Raw genomic sequence first — 18,021 nt, forward strand, 5'->3', positions numbered from 1 at the left:
GAGATGAGTCCTACCATCATGCCCATTTAACAGAGGAGGAAGCTCAGTCTAGAAGTGGTTAAGTAACTTACCCCAGGCCACGCATCCAGTAGGTGGCAAACCTACTCAGAGATCCTGACACAGAAAGATATGTGAAAGACATAAGTGCTCTACTACCTTTCTGAAGAACAAAATGATCTAAATTAGAACAAAATACACAAAATGGAATTGTTGTGTAGTTTCTGTTAAGTGAACACAGTTGGAAGAAAGAACATAAAAGATGTAAGGCCTGGGTTCAGTCATTTTGATGTCTATGAGAAGATTAGCTACGCTGTCTGTGATTTTCCATTTGAGGGTAGCACTGTTTATTTCAGGGCAAGCTGATAAGCAAAGTTAAATTTCTTAAAAAACTGTATTTGAAGAAGCTTAAAATTTTTCCACAGTGATTAAAGAGACATGGTACTAATTCACAAGTAGTGCCCCACTTATGGACTAGAATTATAAAATGCAAGAACAAGAGAGAGGCTAAACTAAGATGCATTTACCATCATATGAACCAGTGAGCTGATGGTTTTGAGTCAGGAGAGAAGGAAACTAATATCAATGAAACACGTACTATGTGCTAGGCACTTAACATATTCATTAAACAAATATTTATTAAGTAACTATTATAGGTCAGGTTCTCTGCAAGGCTCTCAGTGTATAATGGTAAACAAAATAAACACACTGCTGTTCTTATGTGCAGAATTTGTGGTCAGAGAAAATAGACCCTGAGCAAATAATTATTTGAGTAAATATAAAGTCTGACATACAAAGGCTATGAGTGAGAAATATAAAAGGGAAGGGAGTTTAGATAATGAGTAGGGTCAGGAAAAAAACTAAGGAAATTACATTTAAGCAAAGAACTGAAGAATAAGTATGGATTAACCATATCCAGAAAAATGGTAAGGGATGTCCAGGTAGAGATAACTGCAAACCAAAAATTCTGAGACAAGGACATGATGTGTGCCGGAACTGAATGACTGTACAGCCAGAATGTTGAGAATAAAGGTAGAATGAGCTTGGAGAGGTCGGCAGGGGTTAGATCCAGCTTGTCAAGAATGTATTATCTCAATCAATGAAGTGATAGACGCAGGTCTTTATTATGTCCAGCTTGCTGTTGCTGTCAGTTGCTCAGTTGTGTCGACTCTGAGACCTCATGAACTGCCACATGCCAGGCTTTCCTTTCCTTCACTGTCTCCCAGAGCTTGCTCAAACTCATGTCCATTGAGTTGATGGTGCCATCCAACCATCCCATCCTCTGTTGCCCCCTTCTCCTCCTGCCCTCAGTCTTTCCCAGCATCAGGGTCTTTTCCAATGGCCATCTTACAGATGAGGAAAAGGAGCAAGTAAAGGAATTTGGAAGGTGAACGGAGTGCTCAGAGGTCAGGCTCTGCTTCTTCTCTTTCTCTTCCTTAAAGAAGCACACACTCTGCTCTGCCCCTCTCTGTCTTACATGAGGAGTCTCAGGATGCCATTTTGCTATCTGTGGCTGATGTGAATTCTGACTAGTTTCACCTTCAGAAAGGGAGTTTACTCCAAAGCAGATAAAAAACACACTCTCCAAAATCAGTTTTATCAAAAACAAAGATGATATTTTAAACTCCTGACATCTCTTGACTTGTTCAAACTCAAAGGGGAAATGATACTTATCTTAGATCCCATAATATATGTACAATTTTAAAATCTAGGGAGACACTCTTTTTCTAAGTATTTTATCCTAGCTATTCAGTTTGAAAAGGAAAAACTAGGTACGCTGAAACTGATCTTTATAACCAGCATCAATACAAGATAAACACCAATAATGTTTAATCCACAAATGGTCCTGGCAGCTACTATTTTTGTTTTTATGACATTGATTTGAGCTTATCAACCTTTGCTCCTCTCATTTTCACAGAGAATCCTAATCAATACCTGAATCCAAAATGTTCCCTTCAGGAAGATAATTTACAGTTATTGCCTCTTGTATTCTAGCTCCAGTGTATCTCTTAAAATGTACTAGCCTGAAATTGGAAAAATAGGTCTCCTTTTTTCTTTTAATACTGTATTTAAAACATAATAAAAAAACTGCCAAGTGGGAAGTTGCCGTTTGAGCCCCATTTCCCAGTTAACCTCTCTCCTAGCCCACCTCCATCTCATTATATTCTCAGACATAAAGGAATCGCCTTTCTGGAGAATAAGATAATTCTCTGTGTCATCCTTCTGCAGAGCAAGAGGAAGTGATGAGAAATCAAAATTTCCCTCACAGAAACTTCTGACATCTCTAAGAAGAGGACACTCTACAGGATGAGTGGACAGACTGTCATTTAGTTTGACTTCAGCTGTGAGTCTGCTGTCTTAATAAGTGTACTTTGGTCAGAAGCTACATATATTGTGCAAGTTGCTTAGCTGATGCTCACCATATCTAAGTACAGTATGGACTATGACAAAGGTTAAAGGTTATTGTTGAAATTTGACTATGTTTGGAATGCAGTCTGAATGGTGAAAAAGTCCATTTCTGAATGACACAATATTTTTCCTGGATGAGAAAAGACCATTATTTTTATTGAAGGAAAAGAAAAAATTAAACACACATATGTATGCCCATTTTCCTATTCATACTCCCAAAAGTGACAGCTTGTTGAAGATTTTTTCATCATTTTTGGAGAAGTTCAGTTCTATGACACTTAACCAAGTTCAGGATAAGTAATCAAAAAGCAACTTATAATCCAAAAAGGGGAGAGCTAAGTTCATTTCATTATTGCTTTAATTTCTAAAATATCCTTCAAATGTATTTATTAAATCTTTTTTTTCTTTTTTTTTTAATAAAAGATAGTCCAAATGCTTTGTGGAACTCACAAAAGAGGCCAGAATCTATTTCTTGAGAGCTGCCATCACTGAATCCTGAGTTGCAAGCATTGCCATCATCCTGCTTGATGGTGCAAACCTAGACAAGCTACAGCAGAAAAAGCAGACCAAATATTTCAGGCACAAAATCAAACTACTGCATTGTGCCAACACTTAAAAACGAATACAATCCTGATATGCAGTGCCCAGTACATCAAGTTGTAATTCGCTGGGCACAGTTTGAAAACTACTGGGACTGTGTGAGGTCTTTAAGGCAGCGTGTGTGATTGTGCCCATTGTAACCTTAGCACGAAGGCAGCATCATGGATGGCAATATGGACGACAGGAAACACATGTCTGTGGACCTGCACTTGTTACAAGGAAAGAGAATGAAGGATTTGCAGTTTCATGAATGTCTACATAGATAAGATGGCTCTGTGGAGTGCAATAGACATTTCTGAGGTCTTTTCAGTTCAGTTCAGTTCAGTTCAGTCGCTCAGTCATGTCCAACTCTTTGTGACCCCATGAATCGCAGCACGCCAGGCCTCCCTGTCCATTACCAACTCCTGGAGTTCACTCAGACCCACGTCCATCGAGTCAGTGATGCCATCCAGCCATCTCATCCTCTGTCGTCCCCTTCTTCTCCTGCCCCCAACCCCTCCCAACATCAGAGTCTTTTCCAATGAGTCAACTCTTTGCATGAGGTGGCCAAAGTACTGGAGTTTCAGCTTTAGCATCATTCCTTCCAAAGAAATCCCAGGGCTGATCTCCTTCAGAATGGACTGGTTGGATCTCCTTGCAGTCCAAGGGACTCTCAAGAGTCTTCTCCAACACCACAGTTCAAAAGCATCAATTCTTCGGCCCTCGGCTTTCTTCACAGTCCAACTCTCAAATCCATACATGACCACTGGAAAAACCATAGCCTTGACTAGACGGACCTTTGTTGTCAAAGTAATGTCTCTGCTTTTGAATATGCTATCTAGGTTGGTCATAACTTTTCTTCCAAGGTCTTTTACAGGTAACTTATTAAAAGAAAACAAACAAACAAACAAAAAAATAGGTGTGTCATTTGGTCTAACTTGCACAGCCAAGACTATAAATTTCTAGTTGTTTCTATTAGAAAAAAATTATCAAAGTATTGAGAAATTAAGTCTTCTTTGCTGAGTTGGGATCACAGAACATTAGTCTGAATGGATCTTGGAGAATGTCTGATCTTTTTAAATTGTGTTCCAGGGGACCCTAAAATGCCACAAGGGTGCCTCTGGGACACTTGCAGAAGAGGTCAATCAGGCAGGTCTCTGGACATCCCACTCCCACATGATTTAGCATAGCTCCTTGCATATATTTTATTTATAAACCAGGATTTTATAAGATTTTATTATTAGCAATATGGTTTCAAGTGCTAAAAACAATGCTTAACGAATATTCACTCATCTAATTCAACCTTCCAGTTTTACAAATATGGATATAGAGCCCAGACACCCAAGATGTTGTAAGTAATTTGTTATAGGATATAAACAAAACCCCAGATATGCTGAATCCCAATCTAGTACTTTTTCTAGTATGGCACTATTAGTCCTGGAAGTTTCTGGTACTTACTTAAAGTACCTAGCACCTAATAGTTCCTCTAAGTCTAGGAAAGAAGGAAGCGGAAATCTGCAATACATTCTGTTGTGAATAGCTTTTATCTGTGTCATACCAAGCAGTTTGCAAAGGCATCCACACACGTTTATTTATTTCTATATATTTACAACAAACTGTAAGATATTCAGAATAGGTATATCATTTATTCTGATGAGGAAACCTAGGTCTCAAAGAGATCAAATGCAGTTTTAGTTAACTGATAAGGGACAGAGGTGAGACAAGAACACAGTCCTTCTAACCATTCTATCCAAGGCTTCATCCATTACAATATGGAGGGGAAGCCAGCTTACCAGTCTCTTGGGCCACTCTACTCCACTGTCACCGAAGCATCTCTTACCAAGGATAGGGAATAGAATTCAACACACAGACTGTTTAATTGATAAGCCATGTTAATAAGTATTCTGAATCTGAACACAAATTTAGTAGAAAGGCATCAGTGTTCATAAGGGATGTCACTGACACAGAAAGGAAGAAAGGCAGGCATGTGTGTTGAGGCATCCCATTCTTGGTTCAAAATGACAAGTTCAGAAGAGAGGAGAAGTCTACCTAAATCCTGAGCTAACTTTCACTTTAAGGCACATTATCTGTCAGTTTAGGCTACGGAAGCTCAGAAAGAGACCTAAGTGTCTGACTCTATTCGATCCCATAGACTGTAGCCCCAACAGGCTCCTCAGGCAATGGGAGTTTCCAGGCAAGAATACTGGAGTAGATTGCCATTCGCTTCTCCAGGGGATCTTCCCAACCTCAGGATCAAACTGAGGTCTCCTGCACTGCAGGAGGATTCTTTACCATCTGAGCCAGGGAAGCCCTAAAGTCCCCTGAAGTCATATAAACAAAAAGTGCCTGCAAATATTTCCCTCACCTAAGCAGCTCCCGGCTAAAAACAGAAGTAAGTGGGCCCGACTAGAGGAGACTTGATTGTATGGGAAATGGACTTTCAAAAGGAAATTGAAACCACCCTCATTTCGCTGAGGCACAATCAGATGGCATGTTTGGGCATTGCTGACAGTGGCCAGATTCCACAAGCTCATTTGGGAAAGCCAACAAAGCTCATGGAAACACTTTCCCCTGCAATTTAGCCCCAGCTGTTCAAGCTGAGGCTGCTCTTTAATGTGAAGCAAACTAGTGAAAAAGCTGAAGTTCAGCAGTTTCACTCTGTTGGGCCAAAGCTTCTGCAGAGTCCCAGCCCATGGATTCTGCTACACTGGCCAGATGCTCAGGGCCTCCTGAGCCAGTCTTATGGGGAGCTCAGTAGCAAGTCCACAGGACTCCATGTGCGTTAGGGGCAGGCAACAGGAAGTAGTCCAAAGGGGATGTCAGCTTCTGCTCAGCCTAGTCTGCAGCACTGAGTCAGGTCTATGCAACAGCTTCAGAGGAACTGAAGTCATTGGGATTCATTTTTAAAACTAATTATTAGAGCAAGATAAAGCATTTTACAAATGGTTTTATTATTTCAACTTTAGAAATTACATTCCTTCCTCACAGTGAAATGACTCTAAATTGTAATCAAATCTAAAAGCAAATGAACTCACTCTTTCACTTCTGACCTCTGGGTTTCATTTCATAGTATTTATTTCATTCCCCAATATTCCCAAACCCTCAAATTTAAAAATCCCCCTAAGCGCTCACAAATGTTGTTATGGAAGGTTTTTTTTGTTTTCTCTCTCTCTCTTAAGATGTTTCTATACATATCTGATCACCTCTGCAACTGGATGAATTGCACCTTTGTTAATGCCTCTCTGATGCAAGTTCCATGGTCTAAGGCAAAGAATTTGCCTTCAGCCCTCTACAGTCATTTTAGCCTTATTTATGAAGCAATTTATTCTACATGAGTTCTGCAAAGAAGAAAAAAATGTTGACTGTGTTGATCATCACTGGTTATTTCTTTCTTTTTTTAGATATTAAGTGAAAAGGTGGGCCCAGGATGGAAGTTCAGAAATTTCTATCATCGTCCACAGAAAAGGCTAGAGTCAGAAAAGGCTCATCAAGAAAAGGCTGATGAGTATGTTACGGCTCATCAGATGTGGACACAACACAGTCCACGTGGGACCCTCATCCCTGAGCACTGATGTACACGTGAAGCCTTACTACCTGAGCCTCTCACGTCCAGTTTCTGTTAGTAATTGAAGTGTCTGGAAGATAAAAAGAATCTCACCATGAAATGAAAATATAATTCCTTGAGAAACATCCATCTTGACAATGACTAAATGTGTGGACCAAGACTGCAAACAGTGAATCACTAAGGAAAAAAAAAGATTTAATCTCTAGGACTGCTCCAAAGGAGGGAGAGTTTGTTTCCCACTATCTACAAGTCTTGCTGACTCATTTTTCTTCATACATCTCCCAGCTGGCCAAGTTCACACAGTGGATGGATAGATTAAATAAAGATCAACTCTGGCTTCTGCAAAGTACAGCTTGCAGTCATTGTTAGCAGCTATTCAAGGAGTGCTATGGCATAAGTAAGCCACTTAGGACAGTGGGTGAGTCCACTGAGATTTACTGCCCAGATCTCTGACACCCTGGTGTTAGAAATTCTCACTGATTACAGAGAACCTATAAAGTCACATTATTTTCCCTGGAGACAAATAAAACACAGAAAAATGCTGAATTCTCAAAGAAAATTATGACTGTTTTGAACCATGTCAAGTCTCTAGAGCATTGGACATACAGTCATGTAAAGATGAATTTGCCCCCTACTTTAGAAGTCTTTGAACTTTAGGCATTAATAAGGTCTCAGACCACATATATAAGCAGAGCAAGAATCATAGAATTTACTTGGGAAAGGAAATAAAAGCCCTGTCCAACCTTATTTCTCTCTTATTGATTTTTAACTTTTTAATTGTGAAAAGAAACCACACAAAACATGTGTAGCTTAATGCGGTATTATAGGCAGACATTCTGCAACCACACCTAAGTCAAGATATAGAGCTTTGCCAGCCACCTAAGATACCCCATCCATGTGTACCATCTGTATCTCAAACACCACCCTCCTCCTAAAAGCAGCCACTATCCCAATTTTTATAATAATCATTTTTTTCTATCATGTAAGTTCTATCACATAAATACACATTCCTAGACATCATACTTTAGTGTTGCCCATTTTATTAAATCTGATACATATTTTAAGTCTCTTTTAATTGACAGGTTTCTCAATCATCCCTTTCTTTGCCTTACAAGTTTTTATTCTAGTATCTGGGGCATCTGACCTGCAGAGATTTTCACAGTCCAGACATCACTGATGAATACGGTACAGTTCAGCACATTCCTCTGCCCAGTGTATTTCCTGCAAATTGGTAGGAACCTTGACTAGGTATGGCTTCCATCCCTTTGCAAAGACTCTAATTAGTGTGGCCTTTCATCAAAAAGCATTTAATGTCTAGTTATCTCTCTTTCTCCATTAGAAGCTGTGGAGGCTTAATGCCTAAATCTAGTAATTCATTTGGGGTTTGTAAAATGGTGACAGTTACATTTCATCCTTTTCTTTCATTTATTAGTTTAAAAATTTTGTATATAAATGCTTCTCATAATCTACTATATGGTTTTCCCATGGCTCATATTGGAAAGGCAGAATAATGTTTGATTCTTTATTGATATTGATTCTTAATATTGATTCTTAATTCTTAATATTGATTCTTAATTCTGCTACTTATCCATTTTCAAGAAAATGAATTGGTTCCTTAGAATCTTCTGAAAGTGGTTGTTTTTTTAACCAAAATTATGTATCAATGGATTTAAACATAATTTATATGCTTTATTCAATTGCAATTATCTCTTTTGAAGCTTAAATTGTCCCAATGAGAAGATCTTAAAGTTGGTTCCTGAGTTCTTTTGACAAACCCCAGTAGTTTTTGATGGCTTCCTAACTTCATGGTATAATAAGATGTTCCAGATTAATCTTGTGTATTTCCTGCCCCAGGCCTAAAATTAACCAATTCTCCAACTTTTAGTTTCTTTTAATGGGGAATATTATTTTAAATTCTTCAAGAGATGGGAATACAAGACCACCTGACCTGCCTCCTGAGAAATCTGTATGCAGGTCAGGAAGCAACAGTTAGAACTGAACATGGAATAAGAGACTGGTTCCAAATCAGAAAAGGAGTACATCAAGACTGTATATTGTCACCCTGCTTATTTAACTTACATGCAGAGTACTTCATGAGAAATGTTGGACTAGATGAAGCACAAGCTGGAATCAAGATTGCTGGGAGAAATATCAATAACCTCAGATATGCAGATGACACCACCCTTATGGCAGAAAGCGAAGAAGAAGAGCCTCTTGATGAAAGTGAAAGAGAAGAGTCAAAAAGTTGGCTTAAAGCTCAACAGTCAGAAAACTAAGATCATGGCATCTGGTCCCATCACTTCATGGCAAATAGATGGGGAAGCAATGGAAACAGTGACAGACTTTATTTTGGGGGGCTCCAAAATCACAGCAGATGGTGACTACAGCCATGAAATTAAAAGATGCTTGCTCCTTGGAAGAAAAGTTATGACCAACATAGACAGCATATTAAAAAGCAAGAGATTACTTTGCCAACAAAGGTCCATCTAGTCAAAGCTATGGTTTTTCCAGTAGTCATATATGGATGTGAGAGCTGGCCCATAAAGAAAGCCGAGCACTGAAGAATTGATGCTTTTGAACTGTGGTGTTAAAGAAGACTCTTGAGAATCCCTTGGACTGCAAGGAGATCCAACCAGTCCATCCTAAAGGAAATTAGTCCTGAATATTCATTGGAAGGACTGATGCTGTACCTGAAACTCCAATACTTTGGCCACCTGATGTGAAGAGCTGACTCATTTGAAAAGACCCTGATGCTGGGAAAAATTGAGGGTGGGAGGAGAAGGTGATGACAGGATGAGATGGTTGGATGGCATCACCGACTCGATGGACATGAGTTTGAGTAAACTCCAGGTGTTGGTGATGGACAGGGAAGCCTGGCGTGCTGCAGTCCATATAGGGTCACAAAGAGTTGGACACAACTCAGGGACTGAACTGAACTGAACTGATTATTTAAAGCCACCACAATCTGAACACTGGGTGTGCCCTTTGCACATATATTTTTATTTGTTGTTGTTGTTCATTCACTAAGTCATGTCCAAATCTTTAAAACCCCATGGACTGTAGCACAGCAGGATCCTCAGTCCTCCACTCCCTCCTGCAGTTTGCTCAGATTCATGTCCATTGAGTCAGTGATGCTATTTAATCATCTCATCTTCTGCCACCTTCTTCTCCTTTTGTCTTCAATCTTTCTCAGCATCAGAGTCTTTTCCAGTGAGTCGGATCTTCGTATCAGGTGGCCAAAGTATTGAAGCTTCAGCAATAGCCCTTCCAATGAATATTCAGGGTTGATTTCCTTTAAGATTGACTAGTTTGATCTCCTTACTGGCCAAGGGACTCTCAAGAGTCTTCACCAGCACCACAATTTAAAAGCATCAATTCTTCAGTGCTCAGCCTTCTTTATGGTCCAACTCTCACATCCATACATGACTATTCTTTATTTCCATTTTATAGCATACTATTTTATAGCTATTTTATAAATTCTTACTTCCTTTTAGCTTTCATTTAGTCTTCGTTCTACTTAATTACTGTATGTTTAACGTTCATCACTAGTCCTTGTGGCAATGTCTTTCTCTCTAATAATTTTCATTGTAAGTTCATTCTCTAGTAGATTTCTCAGAAAACTCTGATAGGAAATAAATTATTATTAACTACATAATTAATATTGTATGTTAACAACAGACCATGCTCTTTATACTTGAAAATCAGTTTTTCTTGCTATAAAACTCTTTGGTTCACATTTTTTCCTATAAATTTCTTAAAATATGTTACTCCATTTTCTTCTACCATAAAGCATTGCTGTCTAAAAAACAGTGTGTGTTTATAATAGCCAGGACATGGAAGCAACCTAGATGTCCATCAGCAGATGAATGGATAAGAAAGCTGTGGTACATATACACAATGGAGTATTACTCAGCCATTAAAAACATTTGAATCAGTTCTAATGAGGTGGATGAAACTGGAGCCTATTATACAGAGTGAAGTAAGCCAGAAAGAAAAGCACCAATACAGTATACTAACGCATATATATGGAATTTAGAAAGATGGTAACAATAACCCTGTATACAAGACAGCAAAAGAGACACTGAGGTATAGAACAGTCTTTTGGACTCTGTGGGAGAGGGAGAGGGTGGGATGATTTGGGAGAATGGCATTGAAACATGTATAATATCATATATGAAACGAGTCGCCAGTCCAAGTTTGATGCACGATACTGGATGCTTGGGGCTGGTGCACTGGGATGACCCAGAGGGATGGTATGGGGAGGGAGGAGGGAGGAGGGTTCAGGATGGGGAACACATGTATACCTGTGGTGGATTCATTTTGATATATGGCAAAACCAATACAATATTGTAAAGTTAAAAAATAAAATAAAAATAAATTAAAAAAAAAAAAACAGTGTGATGATAATCTAATGTTCTTTCCCATATAAGTCACTTTCAGTTTTGTCAAGATGCCCAAATGATTTTATTGAACAAATTTGACTGGAGTATGTCTTGGTATTATTTTTTCAGGACTGATATTATCAACTACATTTTTGAATATATAGTTTCAAACTTTTTTTAACTTTAAAAAATGTTCTTGAATAATGGTGTTTTTATTGTTTATTCTGTCTTATTCTCTTTGTTTACTTCTTCAGGGATTCCTATTACATTGATGCTGGATCTTCTTTCATTCAAAACATTTTTCCTTCCTTTTTCATTTCTTTTTGAACTTTAATATGTTCCTCCTTTTCACCTCATATTTCTTTTAAGGCAATATCTGTTGTGCTGATTTATTTTTGCTTATTTTAGTTTAGTCTTTATTTCTGAGCTGACTTTTCATTTATTTCTGCTTATTTCCTGAGTTACATTCCCTCATTTCTAAGTACTCTTTTAATTTTGCTTTGATTGATCCATTTACTGAACCATTCTCTAATGTTTTAGCTTATTTTTAAATAATACAAAATTTTAACTATGTTTTTCTGGTGGCATTTTGGAGAGAATAAGGAATCCCAGGGACAGAGGAGCCTGGTGGGCTGCCATCTATTGGGTCTCACAGAGTCGGACACAACTGAAGCGACTTAGCAGCAGCAGCAGCAGGGGAAGCAATAAATTTTTTGCAAGTGCCCACACAAGCTAATGCCCAAGTAAAGAATTCAACTTAAACTGCAGAGAAATTTCCATCTGCAATGTCTCCCTATTCAATATGCATTCATTCTTCTATTCATTCAACAAGTGTCTAACGAGTACCTCCTCATCAGGTGCTCCTGATGTAATAAAGATCAAGTTATTAATAAGATAATTGATGATTAATACAATGAATGACTAATGAAACAGACATGGTCTAAGCCATTACAGATTTACAACCTAATGGAGGAGTCAGAAAATCAAACAAGTAATTATAGTGAAGTCCTTGAAGACAATCTACCTCTGTGGTCCAGTCCTCAATCTTCTTCTACCGTAATATTGATGAGACATAGAATAGCAATAGTCAATAGGCTAACTAGACAGTGATGAATTTTCAGCTCAGAAAACATGTTTCCTTAAGGCAGCATATCAAATAGTTCTCCACATGATTCTGATACAGCCATCCTCCCCACCACCACTCCGGCAGCAAGAGGTGACTCCTATAAGAATCAATGGTCCATCTATCTGAAAACGAATTAACATCCAAAACATATTAAGGGCTCATACAAGTCAATAACAAAAACAAATAATCCAATTTAAAAATTGACAAAGAACCTGAATAGACATCTTCCAAAGGAAGATATATGAATAGCCAATAATTCATGAAAAGCTGCTCAGCATCACAAGTCGTCACGGAAATGCAAATTAAAACCAAATGGGATATCACTTCACGCCTGTTACAATGGCTTTCATCAAAAAGATGTGTGCTGACATAGATATAGAGAAAAAGGAACCCTTTTTTACTGTTGGTGGGATTGTAAATTGGTGTAGCCACTACAGAAAGCAGTATGGAGGGTTCTCAAAAAATTACACATAGAACTACCACATGATCCAGTAGTTCTGTTCCTGAGAATATATCCAAAGGAAACAAAAACAGTAATTCAAAAAGATATCTGCATCTCCATCTTCAAAGCAGCATTATTAACATTAGCCAAGACATGGAAACAATGTAAATGTCCATTCAATAGATGAATGGATGAAGAAGTTGTGAATATACATAGGAATATCATACAGCCCTAAAAAAGGAAGAAAGCCTCCCACTTGCAACAACAGAGATGGACCTTAAAAATAAAATGCTAAGTGAAATAAGTCAGATGAAGAAAGACAAATACTGTATAATTTCACTTATATTTGAAATCTAATTTTTTTTTTAAAAAAGCAAAAAATACTGAACTCATAGAAAAAGAGATCAGATCTGTGGTTACCAGAGGTGGGAGGCAAGGGTAGGTGGAACTGGAGGAAAGTGACCAAGAGGTACAAACTGTCAGTTATTATCTCTATGTGTCATAGAGAGGTAAGTACTAGGGACACAATGTACAACAAAGTTACTATAGTTAACATCACTCTATGATAAAAAGAAAGTTGTTAGTAGATCCTAAAATCTCTCATAATAAAGAGAATTTTTTTTCTTTTCTTTTAATGGTATCCATATGAGATAATGGATGTTAACGAAATCTATTGTAGCAATCATTTCACAATATATATAACTCAAACCATCATGCTATACACCTTAAACTTTAAAAAAAAGAGACAAGAACTATTAGACTAACTCAAGCACTAAACACAGAATTATATTAAAATGCCCACTAAGGACTTGCGTTAAAATTAGGTACACTGGCATATTCCTTTTTTTAATTATGCAGTTCATTCTGTTCCGTATTACATTAATATATGCTTCTAAGCAAAAAATCTAGAAAGGAAAGAGAATTACTACTGTTTCCCCATCATCATCCTTACCCCAAGGAGATATATATTTATACAGTTAGTGATAGCCTATGGCCATCAGTCACCTACAGTAAAGCAACATAATTATAAAGAAATAAAAAAGGGTAAGTAAGCACAATGTGGAGTAATATACCAGTCTTTGGGCAAACCAGAGCTTTCTCTCTCTCTCTCTTTTTTTTTTTTTTAATCACTCATGGGAAGTGCGGAAGCTTGCTGTCCCAGCTTATCTCCCAGGGAAGTGCCTTTTCTTTTTAGAGCTGTACCTCAGACTGTTGTCTCCCTTTTAGAACCAAGAAGGAGAGGAGGAATTCTTCACCTGCTCACTCTCTCAACTGTGCAGATGCAATGTTCTGGGGATATTATTTGATATGGACAAACGCCAAGTCTCACCTTGCTTTAGCTAAAATCCCCAGCCATCTTCAATTTGAAATACATTTGTAATCTGCTCCAAAAATCAGCTCTGGGAATAGCTCTGCACTGTTTTTAGATTTTAAATGCAATGATAGATTTACTATATTTATTAATAAAAAGCATGTTCATAAATTTATTAACAGAAAGCCTGCCTTTTGTTGACATACTTCATAGCTAAGGTTGAAAACACAATGTGTAGAATTGCCTTTCAGGATGTCAGATCAGAAGTTTAATGTAAAAACATATCATTAAAAACTAACTAAAATAACACCATATGTATCAAACAATGTCAAATATGAATCTGGAAATTCTTGAGAAGAAAAAACACAAGCTAAGGTAAGAGCAATGTTGGAAAAGGAAAAAATTAATTCAGTCTTTTCTAAGATAAGAAATGACTAGGGTAAGAGGTTCTGTAGGGAGAGAGACAAAGGGCCTCTCTGAGATAGGGACATGGAGACACATGACCAGGTCTGAAGTAATAGAAAAAAGATTTTAAAAGTAGGTCAAATATTCAGGGGAGAAGGTGATCAGTTGATAGAGAAGGAACCAGGGTTTTCTCACACTTTCTGATACCACTCAGAGTGTTGCTAAGAATACATGCCATAGTCAAGGATTCATTTTTTCACTTTAATGGAAATTCAAATTTCCCTCAAAAACATCCATAAAGGGATGAGAAAATACAAAATCTTTACAACAGAGAAACCATGAATATTTTCATTTTCACAAAAAGGACTATGATCCCCCCAAAAATGTTAAGAATCCTGCCATAGAAAAGCTGCTTTCCGAACTGACAGAATAATGTATCGTTTCAGACTCACCCCTACTTTCATTATCCCCAAAACAAATTAAAAAAAATTTATTGTTCACAAAGTGAATGGAACTTGGAGAGGTTGGTCAGGGATGGAGGACATGGCTATTATCTGGAATAAAAACAATTAGAGATAGAGGTCACAGAATCCAGACACCTGCATGAGATAACATTTCACTATGACTTAAGTTTTACTTCAGTTGAATTGTTCAGCAGTCCCTAACCAACAATTAGATTTGTGATGTCAGATCCTCTTCATTTTAATGAGCAGGGGGGAGAGGAAAGAAAAGAAGGGGTGGAAGAAGTTAAAAGATATTCCCACCAAAGAAGAAACACTTTGCACACTAGATTTCTCCTTCTGTTCTGTAATGATTATCATGCTCTGGGCAACAGAACGGGCGGACATTTGAAGGTAGCCAGCTTCATGTAATTCATGAAGGGTTATCCTTTTGTCCAGTTGACTTTTCAGTACGGCTAGTGCCATTTCTTATAAAGACTCTCCATTCCATGGGTTTCTTTATGCTATAACTGTAAATTACATCCAAATTTGCCTTTATATACCTAATCCCAAACCTCCCCAAATGATCCATTGCTTTCTGACCAAAACTGTACAACTTTACAGCTTGGTTATGGAACAGGAAGGCTCATATTAAAGGGAAACATTAAAGAAAGCATCAAGTCCCTGAGACTCCCTCTGAGGAGCCCAAGCAGAAGAACTTACATGGAGCTCTTAAGTGGGGGACAGGTCAGAACAGGAATCAGGCTCCACGTCCTACAGCTATCTACCTGGGATTCAAATGACTGAAGTTTAGGGACTTCTGAAGAAGGAGTCTAAGAAACTGGAAAAAAAGCAAAGGGAATAACACAGTTCAGGAAAACCACACTTGTCACCCTCCAAATCAGAGTGCCTCTGCCCAACAAGGACGGCCTCACACCAGCAGAGGTGATGCCCAGAACCAAGACTTTGCCAGCGGCACCCCTGCTCTCACACCTGCCTCCGTCCTTACACTCAGGTCTCAGTTACTCTTACTCTGCTCACCGTGGGAGAAGGTTCATGGAAGAAACAGTGTGGCCATGACTTCCTAAGGTATTCATCGTGAAGTCCTGCTGAGAGGGAAGGAAAAGCCAGCGGAAGGTGGATAATGTATGAAAGATAAAGGAAAGTACATGACAGTGAGAATGGAAAGGTGAAAAAGTGTGGGCATAGATGAAGCAATCTAGAAGAAAGACGCGAAAGCTTATGGCTGGGTTGAATAAAACCTGTGAACAACTATGAAACTGTTGAAACCATGTTTTCTAATATATGGAATGATTGGAGGGAGATGTTCACAATGTAATGATCAACCATAAGAACAGGTTAAAAATAGTTTGCAGAATCTACTTATTTTTGTAAATATGTCTAAACAGATAGTGGAGAAGAAAATGGCAACCCACTCCAGTATTCTTGCCTGAGAAATCCCATGGACAGAGGAGCCTGGCGGGCTACAGTCCATGAGTTGCAAAAGAGTCAGACACAACTTAATGACTAAAACAACAACTAAATGGATAGAGGTTAATATACTTGTATATCTATTCTATTAGATGTGTGTGTGTGAAAGATGTGAGTAGAGACAAAGGTCACACAGACAGGAAAATGTACCCCCAAAAAATTCTAGCCTAAGTTTATTTTGTGTGATGGAATAATGGGGATTTTCTTCCTTATATTTCCATGTTTTTTTTCCATATATTCTTTTTTATATTTTTCAATTTTGTAAAATATATAATAATAAACAGAAGCCAAAAAAGCTTTGCTACTACTTTTTTTGTATCCTTTTTCCCAGGACCCAACTGATGGAAACTCGTGCTCAGAACTGCTTGTATTAGTTGAAGAGAAAGAAAAAAATAACACAAGGCATGCATAAAAATCGCCACAATCCCCAAAATTGTGTTCATACCTGACTCTTAATTCCAACCAGGTCCTCCCATGTTGCCAATTACAGTAAGGAAAATAAACATCATGAAAGGGAACATCAAATTCAAGACTTCTGACAAGGCAACAGTTAAAATTCATGAGGGTACATTTTGCTGTTAATTGGCTATCCACCATTAAAAACCTGGCTTTTTGATTAAGAATAGTCACAGCAGGCCCTCGTAGATTGGCTAATGAGCTGTCCACTCACAGGCAAGTCCAGCTATTCATCAAGCCCCTGGGTTAATTTGAAGGAAGCTCAAGATACCTGCAGCAGTTCACGGGGAAAATGAAATCTGAGTAGCCTATAAAGGGGAAATGGCATTCTGCCCAAGCTGAAAACCTCTGCTTTTTGGGGGTAGATACACACAGACTAGTCAAGTAGGTCTGAGAAGTTAACTAAATGGAAAGTCTGTCATTCCTGGGATTTGGCAACTTGCCTCCTCTTCCAGAAAGCATAGCATGTTAGTATCTGCCCCAGGTAACTGTCTACTGACTAACAATGACTTTGGTGGTGGTGGTGTAGTCGCTAAGTCGTATCCGACTCTTGCGATTCCATGGACAGAAGAGCCTGGTAGTCTACAGTCCGTGGGATTCTCCAGGCAAGAACACTGGAGTGGGTTGCCCTTTCCTTCTCCAGGGGGTCTTCCCAACCCAGGGATCGAACCTTGATCTCCTGCATTGTGGGCAGATTCTTTACCAACTGACCTACAAGGGAAGCCTGGGGTTTGGCAACTTGCCTCCTCTTCCAGAAAGCATAGCATGTTAGTATCTGCCCCAGGTAACTGTCTACTGACTAACAATGACTTTAGGATCTAGTAAATGAGAATACAAATTTATTTTTATAGAAAACAGCATAAGGAGAAGGAATACTGAAAAAATAGGACTAAAATTTGCTGGAGGGAGACGTTAGAACTGACAGTACAGTAAAGTGAGATGGAAAAAAATCCAATAAGGGAGCAATTATTTAAGTGAGTTTTAATCTGAATCTTCCCACCCACATGCCAGTTTTAGACTGCAGGAGGTATGAAAGGACACTCAAGGCTAGCAATGTCAGCCAACTGTCATCCTGTCAAGAGTGAAGACAAATAGTCACCACGCAAAAATCAATAGCAGTGGGAAAAAGGCTTTCTTGTACATTTATGATGGATAACACAGCCTGGGTGTAATGCATTGAAACAACTAACTTAGATGATGCAGACTGCTTTGGTCAATGATTTTCAAGCCTTGGTTGGGAACAGCTGCACTGCTAAAGCATTTACTGTTCTAGGCACTTGACAGCAGCTATTCCCCTACCTCAGAGAATTAATCCAAATGCATTCCCTGAAAACTCCAGATCAAAAAATTAAGAAAGAGTGGAAAGGACCACCGGTCATGCCATATGTGAACACCATAAAGTAGCTCTCATCATCCG

General features: G+C 38.4%; 1 protein-coding gene across 1 annotated transcript in view; it reads right to left on the reverse strand.

The window, feature by feature from the left end:
- NXPH1 (neurexophilin 1) overlaps window positions 1-18,021 on the reverse strand; it is a 374,390-nt gene that overhangs the window by 302,068 nt on the left and 54,301 nt on the right. The window lies entirely within an intron of this gene.

This window comes from Bos grunniens, chromosome 4 (genome assembly GCF_055505025.1).
Source record: "Bos grunniens cultivar Pamir isolate PY7600 chromosome 4, Bosgru_T2T1.0, whole genome shotgun sequence".
NCBI lineage: Eukaryota > Metazoa > Chordata > Mammalia > Artiodactyla > Bovidae > Bos > Bos grunniens.